Source organism: Polistes dominula, unplaced genomic scaffold (assembly GCF_049000335.1).
Source record: "Polistes dominula isolate Pdom_NZ unplaced genomic scaffold, Pdom_raw_medaka contig_82, whole genome shotgun sequence".
Taxonomy (NCBI): Eukaryota; Metazoa; Arthropoda; class Insecta; order Hymenoptera; family Vespidae; genus Polistes; species Polistes dominula.
This window is the reverse complement of record NW_028301046.1, coordinates 5,770,119-5,795,999: the sequence shown is the minus strand read 5'-3', so window position 1 is coordinate 5,795,999 and position 25,881 is coordinate 5,770,119. Positions and strand designations below refer to the sequence as shown.

The following is a 25,881-nucleotide window of genomic DNA, read 5'->3' as shown; positions in this document are numbered from 1 at the left end:
TTTCATAAGTGTTCACATTCGAATATTAGTACAGAAAACTTTCGTATTTCGGCGCTAAAATGCTGCGCGAATGACACAAAGTGAGACTATCGTTCAGCTCTCAGTACAGAGATGGCAGCATCAATATACTTTTACTATCCGAAGGTTGTTCCCATGTAAAAGGAAACAGTTTTTGAAATCACCCTTCTCTCAAAGATACGCTTACTACTGTATAGATATTTAATATCACAACTATTTGCATTTTGTAATTAAAAATAAAAACAAAATAATCTATCGATTTTCTGAATGAAATGAAAAGCCTCTTTATGTCGAAGGGGTTGAAAGCTCATCCCACTTACATAATACTTTCGATAAAAATATTGTTTCAATTTCAGAGAGAGTAAAAAGAAAAGGAAAAATGGACAAATTAATTCGATAAATTTTACTAACCGATATTTTGAATTAAAAGTTTTTAATAGATCGATAGAGAAACGTAATCCACATTGGATGTGTTATTAAAAAAACAATGTAAAAAACAAGACAATGAAAAAAGAAATAAATAGACTCGAAATAGAATAATTCAAACGATCGTAAAACGTTAACGAATTAAATATCTTCTAGCAGTTTTGTATTCTAGATCAATTAGACGTCCGCTAAAATAAAAACGATTGATCGATCGTTAAATAAAAACCTTTAATTTAACACATTTCAGATTTTATATTTTGGAGTTATAATAATCATTGATATTTATTTTTATATCTATATTAATTGAATATTTTTAACAATAACGAAACCCTTGTCAAATAAAAACGAATTCCTCAAAATTATAAATTAAAATAATTTTATTTAAAAAATGAATTATAAACCTGTAAACTTATCAGTTTTACAAATTTCCTGCTATAAGTAAAAAGAAATAGCGAATTTTAATTTTTTAAGAATTTATGTCAATTACAATTGGTATAGCGATGCAGAATCATGTTTTAACAAGAAAACATGAATTTATGCAAAAATTAACACAATCACTTTTGTTTATCTAAATCTATATTTTTTTTGGTTCATTTGTTATCGTAAGATAAAATGAATTAAAAACGGCAAGAAATAAATTATTGCAGTTAGATGCTTCCTGTAAAGTTGACAGATGTGGCGAAAATAGTTCGGTAATTTTATTTTTAACGTAACTACGTCAACGTGACAACTTGAATTTCGATAAAAATATTAGAAAGACATTAAATACTCATAAATCTAAAATAAATCTCCTATAATTAACCAATGTAACTTGGAAGTTACGGATATAGAAATCCTATAACTTTCATTTCGTTTTTCTCTCAACAAACATAACTATTGCATTCATACCTAAGATTATTCATATTTTTTGGATACAATTTGATACTAAATCTAAAAAATAAAAGTACTCTAGTACAAATAATATTATAAAATAAATAATTAAAACTTATAAATATTTTTCTTAACTAAAACATGCAAAAAAAAAGGAGGATATTATTTTTATTCAGATTTAAAATTATAATCGTAAATGTTTCATCTTCCCTCTCACAAAAATGAAAAGAAAATAAATTCGCAATATAATTACAGTGAAAATAGTATTTCAATATTTCCTTTTGATTATAACAAATGATTAAAAATAATAAAAAATCGCAATGTGAATAACAAAACTTTCATCAAATATCCTCTTCTTTCTCAATCAATCTCGCTGTAATTTATTTTTGATCGGTCTTAAGAAGATGGCATCGTTTGAAAGAGCCCTACGCTTTCGTTTCCCGCTTTTAATCTAGAGATAGTAGTAGTAGTAGTAGTAGTAGTAGTAGTAGTAGTAGTAGTAGTAGTAGCAACAACAACAACAACACAGCAGCAGTAGCAGTAGCAGCAGTAGCAGTTTGTCGTTGGACGTGCATCGTACGCGTAACACACAGCGCGAGCGACAAACCCGCGGAGTGCAGCTCGCCAGAGAAAGATCGAGGGGGTGGGTTCGGGTGGCTGGAGGAGGAGGAAGAGAGAGATAGAGAAAGAGCTACTACTGGTGGTAGTGGATGTCCTGGTGGTGGAGTAGAAAGAGAGAAGAACATGGCGAGCAGCTAGCTAAAGACAGAAAGAGAGAATAAGTGAGTGAGAGGGAGAGAGAGAAAGTGAGAGAGAAGGACAGAGAGAAGGGGCGAGAGTTCAGTGTTTTGTTCGCGCGCGATGGACGCGTCGCCATAGTGACCGGCGGTTGTTTATTATTGCTTCCAGCGGTCGTAGAGGGTGGGTGAGGAACGGTGGGGCCAGTCAAAAGGGCTAGGCGAGCAGGGATGGTGGTGGGGTGTACGAAGGGCGACAGGACAAGTGAGAGAGTAAAAGAGAGAGAGATAGAGAGTTGGCTAGCAAACGAACGAGAGTAAAAGAGATAGAGAGAGAGAGAGAGAGAGAGAGAGAGAGAGACGGGGTAGGTTGGTAGGTGAGTGGGTGGCAGTGGTGGATGCTGGCGTGCAACGCGAGGGAGTGGCGGCCGACCACACGAGGCCGAAAAACACACTCTCCGGCAAACCTACCCTCTTCTACCCCTTCTCTACCTTCTCTCGCTGGTAATGAGAGTTCGATAAAGCGCCGTTACCAGTGTGTGACGTCAGCCCTCTCTTTCTATCACTTTCTATCTCTTTCTCACTCACACACACTTTTTTCTCCATCTAGCAAATGTGTTGCTTTCTCTCTCTCTCTTTCTCCTATATTTTTTTTTTGCTGTTCGACTTTTTTTCTTTTTTAGTTGCCGTTAACACAGACTGTAATGGTAGTGGTAGTTTTGATGGTAGTAGTAGTGGTTGTGATAGTTGTAGTGGTGGTATTGATAGTAATAGTAGTAGTTGTAATAGTAGTGGTGATAGTGGTGGAAGTGGTGGCGATGCTAGTGGTGGTGGACAAGCTTGCGGCGTGACAAAAAACGAACTCGCAAAAATTTTGTTACATGTTGCGAGAAAAAGAGAGAAAGGGAGAGAAAGAAAGGGAAGAACTTTTTGTCCTAAAGGGGTCAAAAAGCATCACTCGATTGGTATAATACTTTTTTAAGAGTATCGCAAAATACTCTGTGGTGACTTCGTAAAAACTGAAACATAAAGAGGAAAAGGGTGGAAAAGTCGGTGAGGAGGTTGGTGATAAAAGAGGGAATTTTGCACTTCCGCATCGATCGTAGTAACTTAATGTAAGCGACATGGCATGATTCCACAAGTAGCGGAATGTGGGCCGATCATGGTACCATGGTAGGTCCTGTCACAAAGGTATGAGATGTCCGAGGTAAAAGAAATCGTCATCCGGATAATGCAAAAGATCGTGATTCATGAACGTGAACCCTAATCTTTTCTCTAACTCATTTTATCTTATTAAATTAATCTCACCTATCGGATATATTTATTAATAGGTATCATTTATTTTATAGAATATTTGAATACTTATAAATGAAAATATTATAAAATGTACCTACGTAATTTCATTGTTATCTCTCTCTCTCTCTCTCTCTCTCTCTCTCACTTTCTCTTTTTTTGTAAATTAATTTAAAATTATAACCAAGGTATAGATGTATATCATAGAATTCTGGATATAAATTATAAACGTTGAGATGAAAATAATGAAATAGTTGGTATCTTTATCAAATATGTATCCATCACCATCGCTTAAATAATCTCTCAATCACGTATTAGTCGAGTCTGTGTCATAGTCGGTAAATTCAAAGGAAGATTAAACAGTAATTGATCCTATCACGCACCTGTCCGAATTCCTTTGCTTCTACTTCGACTCCTCCTTCCATCTATCTCTCTCTCTCTCTCTCTCTCTCTTTATTTCTCACTTTTTCTTTACTACGGATTCGACGTGAAGAAGATGCGTACTAATTAAGAAAGGCATTCTGACGTACGGCTGATATACAATGGCATTACTTGGAATTATTAATTGGCCCGGAAAGGAAACGACATAAGGTCAACGTTTCGTTCCGCTTCGTTTTCTCGAAATGTAGTTAAATTTGAGAAACAAATCGATCATCTTTTATGTGATTATTCTTTTAAATATATGATTATTCGTTTATTCTTATTATATTATTTTTTCTTTAACTTTTACAAAAGAGAAGAAATCAATTTCTTGTGTTAGCGGGAGAAAAGAAAATCGTTTCCTCCGATGTGCTTCCGACTCGTTTTGTCGCGGAAACGTTCCGGAGAACAATATGTTTTAGTGACTGGATATATAAAGTCCGAGTGGAAAGCCGAGGGCGATCGGAAATGGAGAGACGGAGTGTACTCCACACGAAGAAGGGTCTCCAGAGATAACCAGAGGAAAACCGGCTCAGCACCGGAAACTCCGAAGCATCCTATCAGCGCCTCGGAATCTACGTCGTCAGCAAGACAACAATTCGGTCGCGTATAGTGCTTTGGGACTAAATGAACTGGATGATGAACGACCTCTGAACCGAACTTACATGAACAAAATTGTGATATTTATTCGATCCTTTCTTCAAATTTCTAAAACTTTTTGTGGTTCGTTCGTTCAATTTTACAATACGTCGGTTGATCTTTCTTTATGTAGATTTTTTTTTAGATTTATCTTATGACATTTAAAAGATCGAATTAAATTCTACGGAATTTTTAGATGTAGACAAAAATTTTACGCATTTTTATCGACGATTAAAGTGAATAAGAAAATCGTAAAAAAAAAATCTTTTCATCCAAAAAAAAAATTAGATAAAAGCAGAGTAATTTTCTAAAGAAAGCACGAAACGATTAGTCTTCTCGACCACCCTCATTTCCGTCCGTGAGCATCCGCTCACCTGCCCTTACCTCGCGATAATTTACTCTTTTTTCGGTTACCGATCCGGCCGGCCGACGGTTAATTTACATTTACGAGCGAGATCGGCTAATTGCCGGTTAACCGGTTGGCCGAGCGCGATGTTACGAATACCTGACCGTTGTGTAGTTTGTTGCTTTCCAACACGCAACTGTCGCCGTTCGTGAGAACGGCCACTGTTTTGCCGCCACTTAAAGGTACTCGGTATATCGGCAGCTCCGATACCCCATTAGCGTCGGACCGTTATCTTTCCTCCCATTGATTTCGATCCGCTTTTCCGATCGATTTTCTACGATTTATATTACATTTTTACACGATTATTATTTTCATCGATTTTAAACAAAAAAAAGTTCTATTGAAATTTTGGCTATTTTTCTTTTTTTCAATTATTAGATTAATTTTTCATTTCAAAATAATATGCCAATAATTGTGACAATTAATAATTATGATTTATATATAATTAATAATTTTCAATGTTTATTTTATATGATCTCTTTTATCATTCATATATATATATATATATATATATATATATATATATATATATAATACAGAATAAATCATTAAAAAAAAATAAAAAATCGATTGTAATTTTTGAACGTAGCCTATCGTTGTAATTGCTAGCACATATAACGAAACTTTCATATTAAAATCGAGCTAGTCACCGTTAATAACTATCCACCTTTATAGTAAAAGGGTAACAAAAATGACACAGAGATTATTGGCAAATGTTGCAAAATATTACGATTATTAGACGAATGAACCATTAATAATGCGAACTAAATCCTGTTTCTTTCAATAGAGAGGAGAGTGTTTCTTCATTTTTAATAAAGTCATAAATGTTACTTCAGAGTCCATCACGAGTGGTTAGGTGACGGGGTCGGCAGGCATTAACTAAAAACCGAGCAATTCGTTCAACGAAGCCACGAGCGAGTGAGCGAGTGAGCAAACGAACAGTTGTGGGTGTAGAAGGAGAAGAGGATGGAAAGGGGTGGTCAAAAAGGGGGTTTGTTGAGAAGGGGGATGCAGGAGGACCGTGACAGGTTCTGCGTTGGACCTCGTTTCGCCGTACGAACCAGCCATAACGTGTACACGAGAGAGAAATAGAAAGAGAGAGACAGAGAGAGAGAGGAAAAGTGGGAGAAGGAGAGAGGGATAGAAGAGAAAGAGAAGAGTGAGTGAACATGTATGAGAAAGAGAGAGAGAGAGAGAGAGAGGAAAAGTGGGAGAAGGAGAGAGGGATAGAAGAGAAAGAGAAGAGTGAGTGAACATGTATGAGAAAGAGAGAGAGAGAGAGAGAGAGAGAGAGAGAAAGAGAGAGATGCTGGACACACGTCGGTGGATGCTGGAAAATGCCGACTCACGTTCATCATCCCCTCATGGCCATCGGTGGTAGCCAGGAATGTTCCGCCTACAGTCGCTTTATAAAACTGAAACCTTTAACTAACGCATAATATTGTTTTACGTCTCTCGGAAAATGAAAAGAGCGGCTGTTGTTCCTGTTAAATCGATCGAATTTGATTCCCAATTTGAAATATTAACCATAGCTGGATCGGGGTATCTATTTGTACATAGATCCTACTCCAAAAACATGACTAACGATATCATAAAAAAAGGTAAGCTTGCAAAAAGCAAACAAATATACAGGAAACAAGTGTATGAAATATACCCTAGATCGACTCGGAGAAAAAACCTGCGTGAGATAACTCGAGTGGAATAAAAAGAATTGCGATGGGGTAGAGGGATAGGGGGTAGGAGGAGAACAGAAAAATAAAAAAATAAACAAAGTACAAAAATAAAACCAGAAAAAAAGTAAATAAAATAAAATGAAAAAGAGAACAAAAAAGAGGTAAAAAAAATCTCTGGAACGTTCGAATAGACGTCAGAATTGTTGTCTATAAGTCTGTTTACTACGGAAACGAAGAGAAGTGAGAAAAAGGGAAGCAGAAAAATCGTCGTTCGAGAACGTCTAACGATAAACGTTACCAGAGGCTAGGCGAATCCTGGTCGATCTTTCGACGAGATGAACTCTCTCTCTTTCTTTCTCTCTCTCTCTCTCTCTCTCTCTTTACCTCTTTCCCCATAGTACGCGCGCGCGCTATAGTACAAGTGAGAGAGAGAAAGAGAAAGAGAGAGCCGGAAGTAGCCGTGAAAAATTTTCCCGTCGACGTGTGGTGGCCCGTGTACGAGACCAGGAGCGTGCATTTCGCGGTGTTCGGGGTGTCGGGGGTGGTTCACCAGAGAGTGTACCGCGGGTTGGGTAACGGTGGGATGAGTCGTCCACCGTGTGCGAGCCGTTGCCGGAGGTAAAGAGATGAAGAGAGTTGGAGGGTGAACGGGGAAATGTGATGCTAGCAAAGAGAAAGAGAAATAGAGAAGGAGAAAGAGAGAGAGAGAGGATAGAAGTGAAATAGGGGTGGGAGGAAAGGGTAGTGGCAGCGGGTGGCTGACGGTGAGGGTATTTGTTGGCGTGAGTGGCTAGCCAGTCGGATTACCACCGGGAGGGTGATTCGAGGGGGTCGTTGGGTCGACTCTGCGAGGTCGCCGCCGGGTGGCTGGGGGTTGAGGGAGGAAAAGGGTGGCCAGTGGCGGCCGATGCCTCTCTCTCTCTCGCTCGCTCTCGCTCTGGCTCTTTCTCTCTCTTCTCTTCTATGTGTGTGCGCCGGCCAACGCTGGTACACAGTGGCACTCGACGAAAAATGTAGCCAGAGAGCGACCGCCGCTGGAAAATTTACACGCATCACGAGGGCGAACCTGAATGGCGAGGGTTAAAAGAGCATCGCTAATGGCCACCGCCTCGGTTATTTTGTGGATTTTTATAATACGTATGCTGGAGTCGGTTTCGTTCTCTCTTTCCGTTTCTATCTTTCTCTCTCTCTCTCTCTCTCTCTCTCTCTCTTTCTAGTTCTCTTTTCCTCTTTCTATCTTTTTCGTTTTAACTTTTTTTTTTTTTGTTAACCTTTCTTGCTCTCTTTTTCGACTCACCAACGTTTCCTTTTCGATGTCGCTCATCTCTGAATGCACTACTCCCCTTACCCTTTCCTCTTTTTTCCTCGATCTGCCTGATTATACGTTGATGTTACCACTGCTTTGAGCGAGTTTCACCTCTTCGTCAAAAATCGTCGCCACTACTACTACTAACTACAATACTACAACAATGATGACGTCAACAACGACGACGGTGCTGAACGCGTTAAAAGTTTTAAACGAAAAGAGATCCCTTTTTTTAAGAACTTTTCTTTTTCCATTTGTTTTTTATAATTATAATAATGAAAATGAAAAAAAGGAGAGGAAACTGATTAAAATGCATTTTCGTTGTTAAAACGAAACGAACGAAATGGAAAACACATTGGGCAGATACTTTATGATACATACTGACCAATGTATTATAGTAACAGATTCATACTCACTCGCAGTGGGCGTTTTAAAAAACAGAAAATATACGTTGAATGAAATATTTCGAGAGAAAGGAAACGGCAAAAGAGCATGGTCCACCAAGCCCCCGTCCCTTCCTTTCGTATATCCTCACTTCGGAAGCGCCGGTTATTACCGCCATCCAGAAAGGTACGCTCCTCTACAACTGAATTATTATTTCTCTCTTAGCAACAAGTGTGCGAAGTGTTACGCGCGCTCGCGTGCTTCTTCGTTTATATTGATAGAAGAATTTTATATTTTTGTTTTCTGTTTAATTTTCTTTCTCTATTTTATTTTATTCTCTTTTTTTATTTTCCAACAATCTTCATGGCAAAAGAATTGGATAACGCGCTGTACATAAGATCTTTAACGCTACGCAAGTAGATCTCGAGATGATACTTTAAAGTAAAACAACAAAATACTTTAAAAAAGTATCTCGCGTAGTAACCCCGTTTCTGAAAATAATTTGCTCCTACGTCAATTCCATATGTTCTTGGCATGCGTAAACGTAACGGTAACCCAGTGAAATAGATAGGTCATTCTGATGTTGATCGTGAGTAGAAACGAAAGGGTTCGAAGAACACAGAAGAGATGAGTAGAAAAGAGAAGAGGAATAGGGCTGCGCGATGTGGAAAGGGTTGGAGGAAACTAGAGGGAGTAAGAGTAACGATGAGCAAGTATACGAACGAGAGAGAAAGTAAGAGAGCTTAGCAGAGTACCTATTCATATATCGTAGGACCAACAAACCGGCCGAATCTCGACAGGACGGATGGGTAGGCCGCGTTTTCACCGTCACCACTCCGCACCAGTTTCTAACGCGGTGTGTGTGTGTATGTTGACTCCCTCGTGTGGACGAGCTTGGACGAAGTAGTGGATGAGAGAGAGAGAGAGAGAGAGAGAAGAAAGAAAGAGAGAGAGAGAGAGAAGAAAGAAAGAGAAAGAAAGTATGGCCACTCGAAGCGCAGCGCACACGCCGTGTGGACCACCAACGAAAGCTTCGTTCGCCGCGACAAAAAGAGATGAAAAGAGCCGATGCTGGCCCAAGAGAGAAAGAGACGAAATGGATAGATAGATAGATAGATAGATACAGAGAGAGAGAAAGAGAGAGAAGTAGATAGATAGATATGGAGTTGGAAAAAGAAAGAATGAGATGGAATGGATACAGTAAAAGAGAACAAGGGAGAGAGAGAAAGAGAAATAGTACTGGTCAGTGCAGCTCGGCACTCCGCAAATTTTCAACCGCCACCCTTTTCTCTCTCTCTCTCTCTCTTTCTATCTCTTTCTCGCTTACTCTCATCCACTACCCACACCAGCATGCCTCTCTCCACCGGTCCCGAGCCACCTCATCCCCCACCTCCTCTTCTATTCGAGCTCGTTTTTGCCGCGTCCACCGCCAGATCAATGGGGTTGCTAACACGGGTAGGTATATGTGTCCTTCCCCACTACTCTCCCTTCTCCCCCTCCCCTCTCCCTACTGGTCAGTCCACTAACCTCTCGTCCGAGCTCACCCACCACCACCACCACCACCATCACCACCCCCACGATCTGCCTCGCGAGTCTCTCTACAGGGTGATTATAAAATATCTACCGTGCGTGCCTATGAGTTCACTGTCTGTTAATAATATCGAAAAGAGAGAGGTAGCTTTGAATGGCGAATTAAATTTTGGGGGGTGCTATTTAATCATGAATATTAAATTGCTTATTACAAAATTATATTCCATGTTCGAATGATGCTTGAATTAGAATAAATTGATATTAAAATTTAAACGATATGTTTGTGCACCCTCTGCTACTTACGTTTTTTATTTGACGTTTTTATTATATCTGTAAGAATATTGATAAAAAAAAAATTGTTCGTAACTTTTTAAAAAGACTTTATTTAAATTTTACAGAATAGAGACTTGTTTCTTCGATTTTGCTAAATAGCAAACTCGCGATCAGGGACCAGGACTTTTTTACCGATCTGTACACACGGAGTCGCACGACTTGCAGAAACAACACGCGACAGTCGAACGAAGAGGATCGATCGATAATTCTGTTTCGGTTACGGACAATTACGACTGATTCGACCGCTAATCAACGGCACGACGGGCGGTTCTCTGGCCGACGACGCGACAAATATCCTCAAAGCTATTTGAAATGTTACCTTGAGCACTCCTTCGGGTAATTACCACGACGTAATTAAAAGATAACAAAGTTTCGTGATCTTTCCCGATATAGTTTCCCGATATAGCGGAAAAAAACATGATGACGAAATAAAACAAAATAACAAAATTAAAATAAATAAAAAGAAAATCTTCTTTTCTTTTTATTTTTACGTTAAATTTATATAAACGATTGTTATTTAATAAAGGGTCGTAATAACATTAATGGAAATGGAAATCAATGAAAAATCTACTGACAATATTTCCATAGACGCATTTTGCTGTATTTCTTCATATAATTTAATTTGTATAACGTTTTATTAAAAACGCTTCATCGAATCATCTGAAGAGAGTATTCCTTTTTCTCTCATACATTCGAAAGTATTAAACAACAAGCTAAGAATCACCATTGAACGGGGCTTCTATTAAAGTAGTACGAGTCAGTTATTCATGCATGATCATTAATTCGTAAGTAGTACGGATCAGGTATCCGTATAGGAGGGTCAGACATTTTTGTAAGTAGCAGAAACTTAAACGCCACCTGTTGGTCCTCGGATTCTACATCGACGTAGCACCAAAAAGTCAAAACCACTGAGGTTCTCTCTTCTTTCTCTCTTTCTCTTTCTCTCTCTCTCTCTCTCTCTCTCTCTCTCTCTCTATCTCTCTTTCTCTTGTAGTAGTCGCTAACGGCTAGTCGTACCACGGAAAAAAAAACATTTTTTTCAAACAAAGACGCGCAAAGCTATTGTACTGGAGGCGCGAGTGGGAAATTTTTATCGTGAAAAACTTTCGCCCTTGCGAATTTGGTACAAAGCCAGCAAGTACTTGGATTGACAGAGTGAAAGATGAAAAGAAAAATACACAGAAAAAGAGAGAGAAAGAGAGACAGGTAGACATACAGAGAAAGATAGATAGATAGATAAATAGATAGATAGATAGATAGATAGATAGATAGATAGATAGATAGATAGATAGATAGTTAAAGAGAGAAAGAGACAGAGATAGATAATAAAACCATTGAAAAAAATGGCCGAAAATACTTTCGCCATCGCGCCGTGCCAAATTAGCCGACCGTGGACGCTCGTCATCGTCGTACACGTGATCGCCGTCCAATCGGCGTTCCGATTCAGCGACTCGTAAAACAATGCGCGACTGATTACTCGATAACTTCCAGGGGTAGCATGGTTGCAACGCATTGTTGAACAGAGAGAGAGAGTGAGAGTTAGCGGGATAGAGAGAGAAAGAGAGAGAGAGAGAAGCTTCCATGAAACAGAGAGCTGGCTTTCGGCTTTTGGGATTCATATACGCAATGGAATTACCGGTTTACGCGCCACTGCTAGCCAACCCACACGGATGTCGATGGATCGACCTAACTCTTGCCCCTCAACCTACGATTCTGAAAACCGATCATCCTTCCAATCGCGAAACTATACTGTCTTTCTCTCTTCCATACAAAGTTATTGTCACATACGAATTGACGTTCTTGAATCTTTGAAATACAATTTTATTACCTTTTTTCTCTCTCGCAATGTAAAAATTGTATGTTGAGAAATTTTGATAGTATTGCTTCTGTTGTTATTTATATTTAACAATTTATTTATAATCTCTTTTTATACCTAGTTTTAATTTATATACATAGTTTACAGATAATAAAAAAAATTTCTACCAAGACTTCCAAAATTGTTCACTTAACAATCTTTTTTATTCGAAAAAATATTTTAAGGACAGTGGTTATAGACTTTACGGTATTTTTCCTTTCACTATCATAAACTCACAAATATACTATACTCGTTGTATTGTTTGACTGGTTTTTAATTATTGCTATTATCGGTCATTAAGCGTCCAAGAATTTTTCAAACATTGCTAAAATTTCTCTGATCCCATATGGGTGTTTTATTCGAATATACATCATTTATTATATTAGATTATTATTTATATCATTAATTTTATAATTATAAATACTCTACTTTGGTATAGATTATAGTTTAAAAAATATACAGGAAGATTTTTAAATTTGTGGGAATAAATTAAAGTACCTGATGAAATAGAACCTACGAATACCGCAACAATGCAACACGACTGTAACAACAACAACAACAACAAATCACTTAAAGGAAGTATATTTATAAATGTTCGCATAGAAAAGAAATAATGTGTAAAATGCAGCAAAACGAATTGGAATTGTGCCGACGAGAAAGAGGATCGCGAATAGGTTGGAAATTTTTTCTTGAAGAAAATCAATTTATAAAAGAAGAGAGGGATGAATGAAATAAAAATAAAAATAAAAATAACAAGAAGAAAAGGAGAAGAAGAAGTAAAAAAGAAGGAAAGAAGATGTCGACGCACGACCAGCCGGCTACTTCAAAGTCTCTCTCGCTTGCTCTCGAGTGCGGTCTTGCGGAACCGAAAATACTCGAAATCCCAAAACATCTGTCAGGTATCACTCCCCCTAGTGGTGCTGTGTCCGCGTTAAATCAGGTGAACGATTCGCACAAAGCACGCTTCGAGAGTATAGTAGTGTCTCTCTCTTTCTTTCTATCTCTCTCTCTTCCTCTTACTCTCTCTCTTTTTTATTTTCCTTTTTTTCCTCCCAACAGTATTCACCCCACCTCTTCCCATTATCTTTTTTTTCCCTTCTACGTGTCACTAGCTACTACTTCTCGGCTAGCTTCTTTTCCAAACTATCCCTCGGAATAAAATAAGATACTAGAACAGTTCAATGAATCTGAGATTCAACGACTCGGAGTAGGCCGATGAAAAACTAGCTACTTTTATGAAAGAAAGAACGCGCTTTCCAGAAAATCCGTTGCTGCGGCACACACTTTTTCTTTCTTTTCTTTTTTTCCCTTCATCTCATCTTTTTGTTAACGATGATCAACGTCCCCATCAAAGGTCATTCTCTTTTTACGCTCTTTTACATATATTTGTTTTCATACTATAGAAGATCGGATTTAGAGATTTGATTAAAGGAATACTTCGTGATATCTACCTACTTCATATTTTGAAAGAATTATCACGTTGAAATATCGACTATACGAAAGATAAAAAAATCAATATAAAGAAGAAGAAAAAAAGAATCGAAAATAAAAGGACGGATAGGTATCCTTTTATTTATTTTCTTTTTTTCGTAGCCTCTGGTCGTGTGCCAAGCTCGTCTTAAACTTTAACCTCGAGCTACCAGCTCGAAAGCCTCAAAGACGGAGAATTAGAGGTTTGCCGAAGGAAAGACGGTATGTTTACTGATGTTCGTCGATACCTCTAAAGAAACGATTGTATTAGTCGAAGTAGGATCTCTCGTGGTAAATCCTTAGAAAACAGATTAACTACGAGTTACTGCAACGGTTGCGTTTTATCCATTAATTCTGTTCAATTGCTACTTATATCTACGAAAAAAAAACAAACAAAAATCGAATAAGGTACTCTACAATTGACGTTAAACAAATATTTGCTCGTATCAATATACTCGAGCAAACGGGTATGATTTTAATGGTCGCTATCAAAAAAAAGAAGAAAAAGCCAAAAGAAAAAAAAGGAACATAAAGCCAATAAAGTAAAAATAAAGTAAAAAAAAACGATTTAACGAATTATTTGTATAAAAGAAAAATAAGCAGACCCCTCCTTCTCAAAATCATTTCGGATCAAAAAGTAAACAATTTTTCGAGTAGTTCTCGACCACCGTTGGCATCTGCTGATTGTAAGCCCTTTTTTCTTTTTTTTATCTCTACCTTCCTACCCCTCTTCCCTATGATCTACATCCCATCCGTCAGTTTTTGAAAGAGAAGCGTGCACACTTTTAGGGATGATCGTTCTCTCGTGCACGATCTATGCGATTAACACGTCAGAGCATACACAAAGCGGATAGTCGAGGTTATGTCATGGGAATGATTTTTTGTATCATGCGGTACGAAACGAAATGGGGAGTATATGGGGTAGAGTAGAGCCCTTTCCCCCCATCCCGCCCTTCCGCAAAATTCCTCTCCTAAAGATGTTTGTACATACAGTAACATTTATCTAGCTTCTTTTCCTCTAAGAGTTCACTGTGTGTTTTCCCTTTTTGGAATCGGATGACAGAGAACCCAACTTATGTTTACCTCTTTCCTCGAGTCTATCAAACAAATCAGGACAACTGTGGAATATCCTTTTTCTTCCCCCCTACGCGTAATCCCGTACGATCATTTTGTCATCCTTCTCTTTTTATCTTCTCGTGAATGGTCGAAGGTAAGAGGATTAAAGTGTCTCTTGATCAAACATACTCGTGGATAAATCTGAAAATGTAAAGAACGGATTAGATTATAGAAAAAACGTGTCTTCCCTATCATTTCTTAATTTTTTATTTTTATTACTTTTTTATTTTTTTTTATTTTTTTTTATTTTTTTTTTACTTTCGTCGAAAAAAAAGAGAGCAAAATTGTCGTTATTTTTATTTACAAAAGTAACAATTATTCAAGCAATACACAATAACGAAGAATTAGATGACTGAAAGTGCTCGAGAAAAGAGAATGTGTTTGTGTGTACGTATGTATGTGTGCGCGTGTGTGTGAGAGAGAGAGATAGAGAGAGAGAGAGAGAAAGCTTTTATCGCAAGCAGCCCCGAAGCGCGGTTTCGAAACAATTACTTCGACCACCGTCCCGTCATGTATACATTACGAAAATATTGGAAAGCGGACAGAGATAGATAGACAGAGAAAGAGAGAAAAAGAGAAAGAGGGAGATAGGGAGGAGGAAGTACACAGAAAGAGAGAGAGAGACAGAAAGAGACATCCTCTCTCGCGCCAGCGCGGGATCACTTTGAAATAAAGTTCATTAAAGCCACTCTCTCTCTCTCTCTCTCTCTCTCTCTCTCTCTTTCTCTCTCTCTCGTTCTTTCGCTAGCCCACTATGAGGCAATCGATAGAGAGTCGAGAGGCACGAGCATGAATTATAGATCGGCCAGTCTTCAGACTTCGGTCTCCGATGAACGTAGTGGAGGTTCGTAAAATATGCAACGGTCTTAGAGGGTAGTTTCGATCGGGTGAAAGAGGGAGTTAAAGGAGAGACATAGGGAAGAGGTTGTTGGGTGGGGTTGAAACGAGGGTAGGTGTAGAAGAGGTGGCAAAGGGGAGAGAGTTGAAACGTTAAAATGGAATTAACACCTCGGTTAGACCGAAAGTCCCCTGACTCGAAAGCGGGTCTTCTAAATTTTCCTTCCTTTCTTTCTTCCTTCCTTCCTTTCTTCCTTCTTTTCTTCCTTTACTATGTCCTATGGTAACAATTATTCGCGAGGATCACATTTGGCCAGATGCTCTGTCACAATTTCCAAAGGATCTCTTTTTGCGGATACATCGTTCCGACCCTTCTTCACTTCAACCATTGAGAAACGCGTTTAACCATGCAACCAAGCAACCAGCAGGTTCCGAAAAGAACCCCTCGGTATCGGTATTTGTTACCGCGACTAACTGTAATCTTGAAAATGAGTCAAACCATATTGATCAATTTAAATTATATTTTTCGATCTAATAGATTTGATATCCGATATATTTATCTACGTACGTTATCTCTATCTATAGTATACGCGCGTATTTCTACCCTCTAAACTCCCCTACCCACCCTCTCCTTTCTGCTCTGTACTCTCTCATTAGTGTTTTACGTTAATATAGCACAGCATCGCATTTTACGACTCTAATGATGGCCAGCTTGTCCCGACTGAAGCGCAGGTACTCTAATAAAATAAATCATGCGCGCAGCGCGTTTGCAAGCCGGCGCTGCTGCGAACAGCACCGCTGCTTTAAATTAATCCCATTGTGCCTGGATTTGGTTGGTGCGCCAATTAAACGGATTATTATCGTCGATACCGTCATTACTTTTTGCAAAAAGTCTCTCATTCCACTTTGCTACTATTTCGATCAAAGAACTTCCAATGTACCATCGTACGTTTCGCCCCCTTTTCGAGAATGCGCATGGTTGATAATTTTTTTCTTTCTATTTTGTTGCTTTTATTTCTTGTCTGTTTTTTTTTTCATAACAAAAAATTACAGAAAAATTATTCGAAAGAGGGAACAAAAAAAATCATTTTCGTGAAAAATCTTTACTGAAGAACTATTCTTTCTCTTAACGCGAATATTCTGTTCTTATTTTCTTTTTCTCGTTAGGCATGTTACGTTAACGAAGTTTCAAAGACGATCGAATTCGAAGTTTTAGCTGGACAGGATATTCGAAAGACCCGAAAATGCGGAGACACCTACATCGTTTTCGAGGGTTAGAAACAAATCACGTTGAAGCCCTCGTCTCTGGAAACTTTCCCCCTTCTTCTGCTTCTTCTTCTTCTCGAGCATGTAGTAGAAGGAAGTAAAACGGGGGTTGAAGGAAGATGAACAATCTACTGGTGGTACTCCTATATCTTAACGAATTCTCTTGAAGGAGAGTATATAGCTAAGAGGAAATATACCATCGCGTCTAAGGACGGCCAAGATGGCTACCGGAAATTGCTGGGTGACCTTACTTAGGAGTTCGCGTGAGAGCGTTTAAAGGGACGAGAAATGCCGACGAAGGGTTACCGTATCGCATAGACCTCGATGGAAAGGGTACTAATGAGGCAATACGAACAAAGATAGAACGAGAGAGATAGAATGAGAGAGAAAGAGAGGGAGATAGAGAAAGATCCCTCCCATTCGATCTAAACTCGATGAGCCGTACCGAATTACATCGTCTTCGGACGATACCCACCATGCTTATGCCGTTACTTCACGACATTTATGAACGCGATCGGTCGTTAGTATCGCACTTTATAACCTAATAAAGTTAATACAACAAAACCAAAAACACTATAATTCAATGATAATAGTTAACCGTTTCTTTGTATTGTCAAAATTGTTCTCAATCCTTTGAGTATTGTGAATACACATATGATGTTTGATAAAAATTGTCAACGTGGACTATGGACGCGTATACATTTAATTCAAAAGTATTCGTACTTCAATTGTTAATTTAAAACAATTATTATTATCTTGTAATACAATATTGTCAAATTTTTATACATAAAATTTGAATGATTTGAAATATTAATGTAATTTACTTTATGTGTTTGTCGATATGATTGCTAATAATGTAATGTTGGGGTGTGTATTTTTTTGAGTCTCGTCACATTAAAATTATATTTAAAAAAGTACTTTCTTGTGTTATTTCACATAAAAGAATAACAAAATTACAATTTATCATTAGCTACGATTAATATCATCAGTTAATGGAACAACTACGCTAGAAATAATGTATATTATCCCTATTAAGGCGCTTCATTAAAAATAATTCAGCACTCAAACGATTAAAAAAAATTACTTATCAAATATTTGTTTCTTTTTTACCTCACACCTTCCCACGTTTGATTTTCAATTCGATCTTCTTCGTTGATTAACAAAGGATCTTATTATAATAATAAAAGAAGAAAAAAAAAGAAATTGGACACAGTAAATGTGTTTATCGAGATGATAATATCCCGATCGTTTCGTCGGTCTAAAATCGTTCAATTAGAATTCGTCACGTAGCATAGATTTTCCACACGCATCACGAACATTCCCCGTTCATCTCTCTGATTCTCTTTAACACTCTCGTTCATTCTCTTTCTTTCTCTTTCATCCCTTCCTATATAAACCACCATCACGATCTCCTCCTTCGGCTTCGTTCTCTGCGTGGGGTTCGTAACAATACTACGTAAGGGGCTGCAAGTAATAATGGCCGGGGGCATCAATCATGTGGCAAACGCAGCAAACTTATACGGTTATACGTGTAAAAGATATCGAAAACGTTCTTCATACAAAATTTTATAATAATGTCGGACCATTGATGAAATAGATAGAAAGAAAGAAAGGCAGAGAAAGAGAGATTAGTATAAACGAAATAAAACATTTTGCATGCGAGATATAAGTCGGAGAAAGAGAGAATAGGGGTTGGGAAATGGGAGAAATAAAAAGAAAATAATAGCAATCGGGAGGAATGAGGTAGATAGATAGGTGTATGGAGAAGGTGGGGGAGGGGGGATTGGGGGCATGAGGTGTATTTGATAAAAACGAGTAGCAATTTAGTCGAGAAGTACCGCAAAAAAAGATGTATCATTGGAGCTATTACCGCGTTAATTAATAGGTACCCAACGGCCAGTAATACTCCTACCGCTACCAGTAGAAGTAGTAGTAGTAGTAGGTAGTACGAAGTCGAAGAGTAAACGTTAAAAGCACAGAGGGAAGAGGCACTTTGAAGAATTATCGAGCCATTCGATGGACCGAAGTTTGCGTGGAAACCGTACACTCGCTTGCGAAACAGGCTAGTAGGTTCGATACACTCTCTCTTTTTCTCTTTCTCTTTTTACCGGTAGCAGAACTGAGTCGAATTTGGTGTAGGCTTTCACGCGAATAGAAAAGTGTAAGAGAGTAGGAGAAATATGAGAGAACATACGTGTATACACGCATATATTTATAAAATGAATGAGAAAGAGAAAGAGAAAAAGAAACAGAAATAGAGAAGTAGAAAGAGAAAGAGAGAGAGACGTATATATACGCACACACACACATAGAGAATTGGGTGGGTGTATGAGAGAAGCGAACGGTTCGAGGGGTGCGTCCTAAACACGTGACGCCTGATTCATACACAGACTGCTACGGAATCAATTTGTAATCTTGACTCGAATTAAGGACGGCAGAGGAGAGAAGCGAACGGCTGCTGCTACTGCTGCTGCTGCTGTCGATGCCAACGTCGAGAGGAATGAAGAGAGAGAGAGAGAGAGAGAGAGAGAGAGAGAGAGAGAGAAGCTTGGAGACGACGCGGATACGTTTATCGGCGAAGCGAGCGAGCCTGGCATTTGGTCGGAGAATGTGCCACGGGTATACTGGAATCTCGAGCGCCTCGTGTTGTAGCATTATAGTTGGCTTGTAGGTTATTAGGTGCGCCGACTAATAGCCATCGATATCGGCCATTAATGGCAGGTAACCGGACGGTGATAATGGATATCAAAGGACGCCCCCCGCCCTTACTCACGATATCGTTCGTGAATATGCGTTCGCTCATGCGTTCGACGACTGTACCAAATTCGGTGAGTGGGATGATTGTTTTCCCCTCTAAAAAAAAAGTAATGAAGGATAAAAAGGAGATTGTAATGGAGATTTACAAAAAAAAAAAAAATATATCACAAATTTATTACGGTTTTGATAGAAAAAATTCCCCAAAAAAATTAATGAAACATTTGCTGAAATTTATGTCAGTTCTAGAATATTAGAAACAAATTGATCTTTATAATGATATTGTTATTGAATTTAATTAAATTCTTATGAAATATTTTGTAAATGTTTGATTGAAAATGATTAACGCAGTAGATCATTGAAATGATTAACGTTCAGGGTTTTATTTCAAACATGTAAATAGAATGAAATTTTTAGTCTTTAAAGTAAATAATTTTAAATTGTTTATTATGACACTATTTACGAAAAAATCTTTGTGCAATAGAAGAGAAAATATCGAAACATAGCTTACCTAATTTTTAGTATCAAAACCACTTTAATACCCCTTAAAATAAGAATAATACAAAATACATTTATTTAAAAATGAAATATCTATTAATATACCTGGAATAACAATTTCGATCTGAAAATGTTCAATTTAAAGTTAATACTGGCCAAGAACCTATAAAACAAGTGTACTTTAGTTCAAACAATTTAAAATATTAATAAAGTACATTAAAATACGCGATATATTTTAAATGATTATCAATTGATCGAAAAAAATATATATTATAATATAAAAGCACGGAGTATAAGTTCAATCGTTCTCTTCGAAATCCAACAATGAACTGACTCGATATCATCAATGAAAGTCGATTAACATGTTTTTATTTATTCTTATTTATATGACTTTCCGAAGAAATAACAACATTTAACTTTTATAAAGTATAATGAACGAGGTTAACGGTAGATTTCAAAGAAGACAATACATTTCTCTCTTTCTCTCCCTGAACTTATACTTCGTGATTTTAAAATATAAATTTTATTTCTTTCGATTAATTAACAATCAAGGTATTTCGAATACTTTAAAAATATGTCACATTCCCCACTCATCTTTCCATAAAAAAACGCATCTCGTAATATTTATCGATTGACGTATCTCGAATATTAGGTATATATAATACATACACATATATGCACACACACATACCACACTTCTAACACTGAAATCATCCAAAATCTCGTTCAACTTTAAATTGTCTGTGATTTCTATTTCACTTTCTCTTTATCTCTCTTTCTCTCTCTCTCTCTCTCTCTCTCTCTCTCTCTCTCTCTCTCTCTCTTACCATTATGCTCCAACTCTTTTTATGTTGTTTCATAAAAATTTTTATCATTGCGATCGCTTAAGATATTTTTATAATAACAAATACTTTTGAATCGTTCGTGTCTCAACATACTCGCATAAATTCTCACCCTATATAATAATCTTCAAAAGTGATATAAGAAGAAATGATGGAGATACGGGGGATCTATTCGAGCTCGAATTAAACTTCTGTAGTATTACACATATAGAAACACAAAGAGAAAGAAAGAGAAAGAAATAAGGGGGAGAGAGAAAGAGAGAGAGAGAGAGATCTTCTCGTAGCACTGAACAGAACAGAAAGAGAAAGAGAAAGAAAAAGAGATAAAGTTTTGCGAAAGAGAGAAGCGGTAGAAACAAAAGGGTGTAGAACGCGGTGTAGGAGGTGAAAAGAGGAGATGGAAGGAGGAGGAGGAGGAGCAGGAGGTGGGATAGAAAACGATCGGGGCAACGAGAACGGAAACAAAAGCGGCGCGGGGAGATACGCAGTATGGCGACGCTTCCGGCTCGCTCACCACACACAATGCGAGCTGCCGTGTTAACTTCTGTGCCCCGTTGCTTGCTCCTCCAACCTTTCACTACTAGCGTATCTCTCCCTTTCCATATACGTATATTTATCTATCTATATCTATCTCTATCTTCTTCTCTCTTATTCTTTTTAGCGTTCACACACTATCACTCTCTTTCTCTAACTCTGCGTCAAAACCCGCGCGCGATTTCTATGCATCTCGTAAAGCACCCCCGCTGTTACTCCAACATTCGATAATCAGAATGCGTGACCCTGCCCTACAAGAAAGAAGGGCTCCTCCTCCTCTCTCTCTTTCTCTCTCTCTCTCACACAATCTATCTCCTACGCTTTTTTCTTCTTCTTCTAAAAAAATTTGACTGACTCGAAAATTCGCGCAACTCAAAGTTACGTAAAATAATTAAAATGTTATGTATTCTCATTCTTTTTTTTCTTCTTCTTTTTCTCTTAATTACAATTGCGATTAAATAATACGAATTATAATTGTTTTGTTTTTTTTAATAATGAATAAACCAATGACATCAATTTGAAATGTAATAATAGGATAAAAATATAATGATTTAAATTATCCTATCCAAGTTAAAGCTTCGTTAGATTTTTGTAGTAAAACTTATTTTTGCATGAACGTTTAAAATCTGGCAGGTCTTTATTTGGTAGTCAGACAGGAGGCCGTATTTGGCAGCCTCGTAGTCTTCTCAACGAAAGTCAAACCGACGGGAACGCGAAGGCTGACGCCGACGCTGACGCCAAACTCGACACACGGTGGTGCGCATTCACCTTTTATTGTCCTTTTCCTAGTGCCGACAAGCAGCACTAGGTGATATTAAAAAAGCCGTCCCTTTTGCTGGTCACTGACGAGGAAACGGAAGCCTAACGTGTACGGACTTTTTAAGAAATTAGTCTCTGTTGTTCTCAAAAAATGACAAAAATAACATTCCACTCTCTCTCTCTCTCTCTCTCTCTCACACACACACACACACACACAAACATTTTTTCACACATTCTTTTCTTCTTTTTCTCTATTTCTCTTTTCTATTTTTTTGTTTTTGTTTTCCGCGTCTTCGTTTCGCCATCTCGTTGAGAGCCATGCGTTTAATTAGTTGACGATGCATTCGTGGTGCATGTATATGCACTCAGCCTTCGTCGGAAACACAATGCACGCTTTACCCTTGTTATCATACACTTTATATAAAAAAATATACACATGCATGTAACTATTTATATACCATATGTACGTAATGCATACTATTTCACGATTAACTAACCATTTTCCTGTGCTTATATTTCTTTTTTTTTCTTTCCCAGATATTTTCTTTGCCGATCTTTCTTTTTTTTCTTTTTTATGACTTTTTGTTCCTTTTTTTTTTCCTTTTCTTCTTTCCTTTTTCCCTTTTATTTTCTATTTCTTTTTAGTAAATCTTTTCACGAGTGGTAAAATTTTATATAATAAAGATGGTAAGGGGTCGAGAGAGAAAGAAAGAGAAAGAAGAACTCTTCTTGAAAACCTTAGCTTTTACTTGTGTACCTTCTGAGAACGTTGGAAAAAATCATCATGCAATTTCTAATGCGGTTCGAAAACCTATAAAATGTTCAAAAGAGAAAAAGAAGGAAAACAAGAACCGGTAGTTACGTTCGTACTTTCCAATATTTATTGTCTCTCTCTCTCTTTCTCTCTCTTTCTCTCTCGTTTCTCCCCTTCGGGTTTCGAGTTAGCCAGATGCAATGTAAAAAAATGCCACAATATGGCCAGGTTGAAGCTATAAACTTGTGTGGATGGTAAAAAAGTAGGGGAGAAAAATTGGGTTAATCTAGAGCTAATCCTCGTCAAGGTGTAAAAAAAATGTCTCAAGACTCGTCAGAACTTTTACCCTACAAGGATGAGATGGTGATTAAAAAAAAAAAAAAGAACTCTTCCATTCATCGGCACAACCGACGACGATTTTCTTCCTAAATCTCCATCACCAGAAAGTTTTTAAACTAAACCTCTTTTTATATAGATCACTGTTCTTATTCTAGTAAAATAAAGACAACTATGATATGGTATAAATTATTACTACAATAATCTATTCAAAACGATCAAATGGAAACATGTCAAGGCTTCTAAATTTTTCTTATGATGAAAAATCGTCCTTTTACAAAGTTACAATATATTATAGAAAGTAAGTAAAAAGTGACTGATAAATTTGTCGTATTTTTAACTATCCAACTAACGATTCAGTTGGACGTTACGTAGATGGACGTAAACAGAGTGCAACGAGGAGTCACGCGTTCGAGAAAATTAATCTGGCCTCGTTAAAGGGCAGCACGTTGATGTTGGTATTGGTGTTGGTGTAGGTGATGTGGATTCTAGGTGGAAGTGGTGGATAGTATAGCTGGTGGATAGGAAGAGGCAAGGCTGTGGCTGCAATTTCGTTGTAAATCTCGCTCGGATCCACCCGACAACGACACGCTGACCTAGAAAATCAAAGGGTTGGATCCTCTCACATTGAGAACTCGTCGGAGATCGATTTGAATTTTCCTCCCTGAGTTTCGCATAAAGGAGAAATGGGTTCCAGTCGACTTTTACAACTATACCGTCAGCTAGTCTATCAGCCGTTCTTTGATAGCAACCGAAAAGCTTCAAATTGGGGGCTCTCTTTTACAACAAAAATCAATGGAATAAGAACTTACCATATTTTAACTATTTTTATCAACTATTTGTTAATATTTTATTTTCAAACAACAAATTACATTTTTTCTGGTTTCGTTTTAGGTATTTTTTTTCTAATTTAGATATCTAGAGATGAACAATGAAGATATTTCAGGATTGTGTATTCAAGAAAGGAGCGTATCTACATATTCAATACTTAAAAATTGAACATTTCTTTCACAAAAAGAAATATTTGAACAGTTGAATTAGAATGATTCTTTATTCATGATTAGCATCTGGAAAAAGGGCACAAGGTCAAGATGTATCCATCTATTCTCACTTTTGACTCTCACAAATCAAATGATGAAAGACTTTTCTGACAAAGTCCTAAGTTCTTTATATTTATTTTGTGGGCATATTTAAATTCTATAGTTAACCATAGGTAAAATAAATTTCAATATCCACGCTTTTACGATGTCCTACTGTTTCGAGGTTTTTCATTTTCTCCTTCTAGGTCAAATTTCGAGTTAATGGACGTAAATCTACCAATAAGGAAAATATATATGCATAGTAGAGCGACGTTAAGCAAAAGTGGGGGGAAAAGGTTGGTCATTCTAACCAATGAAACTGTAAGAAAGTCACCATGCTAAGTAGCAAAAAAAATATATATATATATTTATCGGATATAATTATAATAAAATCAGTTTTTTTATTAAACGATAATTAAATTGGTCAAAATCGCAAATTTGAATATAAAACTCATGGAACTTACTAGTCACAATTAATTATGATTCATCAATACGTTTCTTGTTGAAACGAGGGAAACTCGTTGACTCTAATGCGAGGACGATACTATGTAGCAGCATGCTCGCCAAACTAATCAGCCAATATTTCGAAAGACCTGTAAGACCACCCGCGATGGGATTTGCGCGAACTCCTTTTTGTCCAAATATCACAACATTACACCTATCGATCTATATTCCCTTTCATGAGCTACATTAAAGCTTCATAGAGAAATCCGATTAGAGATTCCCAAAGTTTCGAAGGAAATTGTGAAACGAGTTTAGGCGTAAACGACCTTAATCGCTTCGACGAGAAAACTCGTAAAATTGTTGGCCTAGGTCAAAAATAGACCTCCGATCGTTAAAGTTATAAAACAAGCTGTGTTTCTTTCTCATTACGACCGTATTTATATGAGAAATTATATCACGAGTATATAAAATATAATAAGACCTTAAGGTAAGAATGAGTTGTAAAACAAAAAGATAGATAAAATTATTGTCGAAAATCGTACGTTCGGTATAGAAATTTTAATACGAGAAAATACAAAAAATTTCAAATAAGATAAAATAAAATAAAATAAAACAATGAGAAAAAGCGTATAATAAAATATTACCAAAAAGTAGGATCGTTGTTCGATCTAATAATCCAACGTAACTGCAATCACAAGTGCATAGGCCGTCGAGGTCAAGAAACGTGTGTGGCTCTGGATGGGAAATGTTGAGGGAAGGAGAGAGAGAGAGAGAAAGATAGGAATACACATAGAAAGATAGATGGATAGAAAAGACAAACAGACCGATAGTCGGACTAACAGCCAGAAAGATAGAGGAAGAACTATTTGAACAGAAAGAGATAGAAAGTTTGGTGGTGGCAGTGGTAGAGAACTGGTGGTGGTTGAAACGACGACGGTGATATAGTGGGGCGAGTTGAACACGTGCGCGTGAAAATTCACGTCGTCACGTAAGCGTGGCCGTAGGTGGCTTCGTAGGTAGGTAGGAAAGGTAGAAAAGGAGAAGGCGAGATACGATGAGATAATACGAAAGAAAGAAAGAGTGACGAAGAGAGAGGGAAAAAAGGGCGGAGGGGAAGGAGGGATGAAATAGAAAAGCAAATGGAAGGAGAATGACAGAGAAGAGGGACAGCCAACAGAAAACGAGAGAAAGAAAGAAAGAAAAGGGAGATGGTAGAAAGGTGAGAGAGAGAGGAAAAAGGAGAGAGACAGAACGAAGGCGAGGTAAGAAAGAGATGGTAGGTGAAAGGCACCCTCAACTCGG

The 25,881-nt window shown here is 37.5% G+C and overlaps 1 long non-coding RNA gene across 1 annotated transcript; it reads right to left on the bottom strand.

Annotated features, from left to right (window-relative positions):
* Window positions 1-895: 895 nt before the first annotated feature.
* On the bottom strand, window positions 896-25,569 carry LOC149031652 (uncharacterized). Its single transcript, XR_016177583.1, has 3 exons — window positions 25,224-25,569; window positions 14,444-14,617; window positions 896-2,073 (listed from the first exon to the last, which is right to left on the bottom strand). It is a non-coding gene; the product is annotated as an uncharacterized LOC149031652 (long non-coding RNA).
* Between the last annotated feature and the right edge of the window lie 312 nt (window positions 25,570-25,881).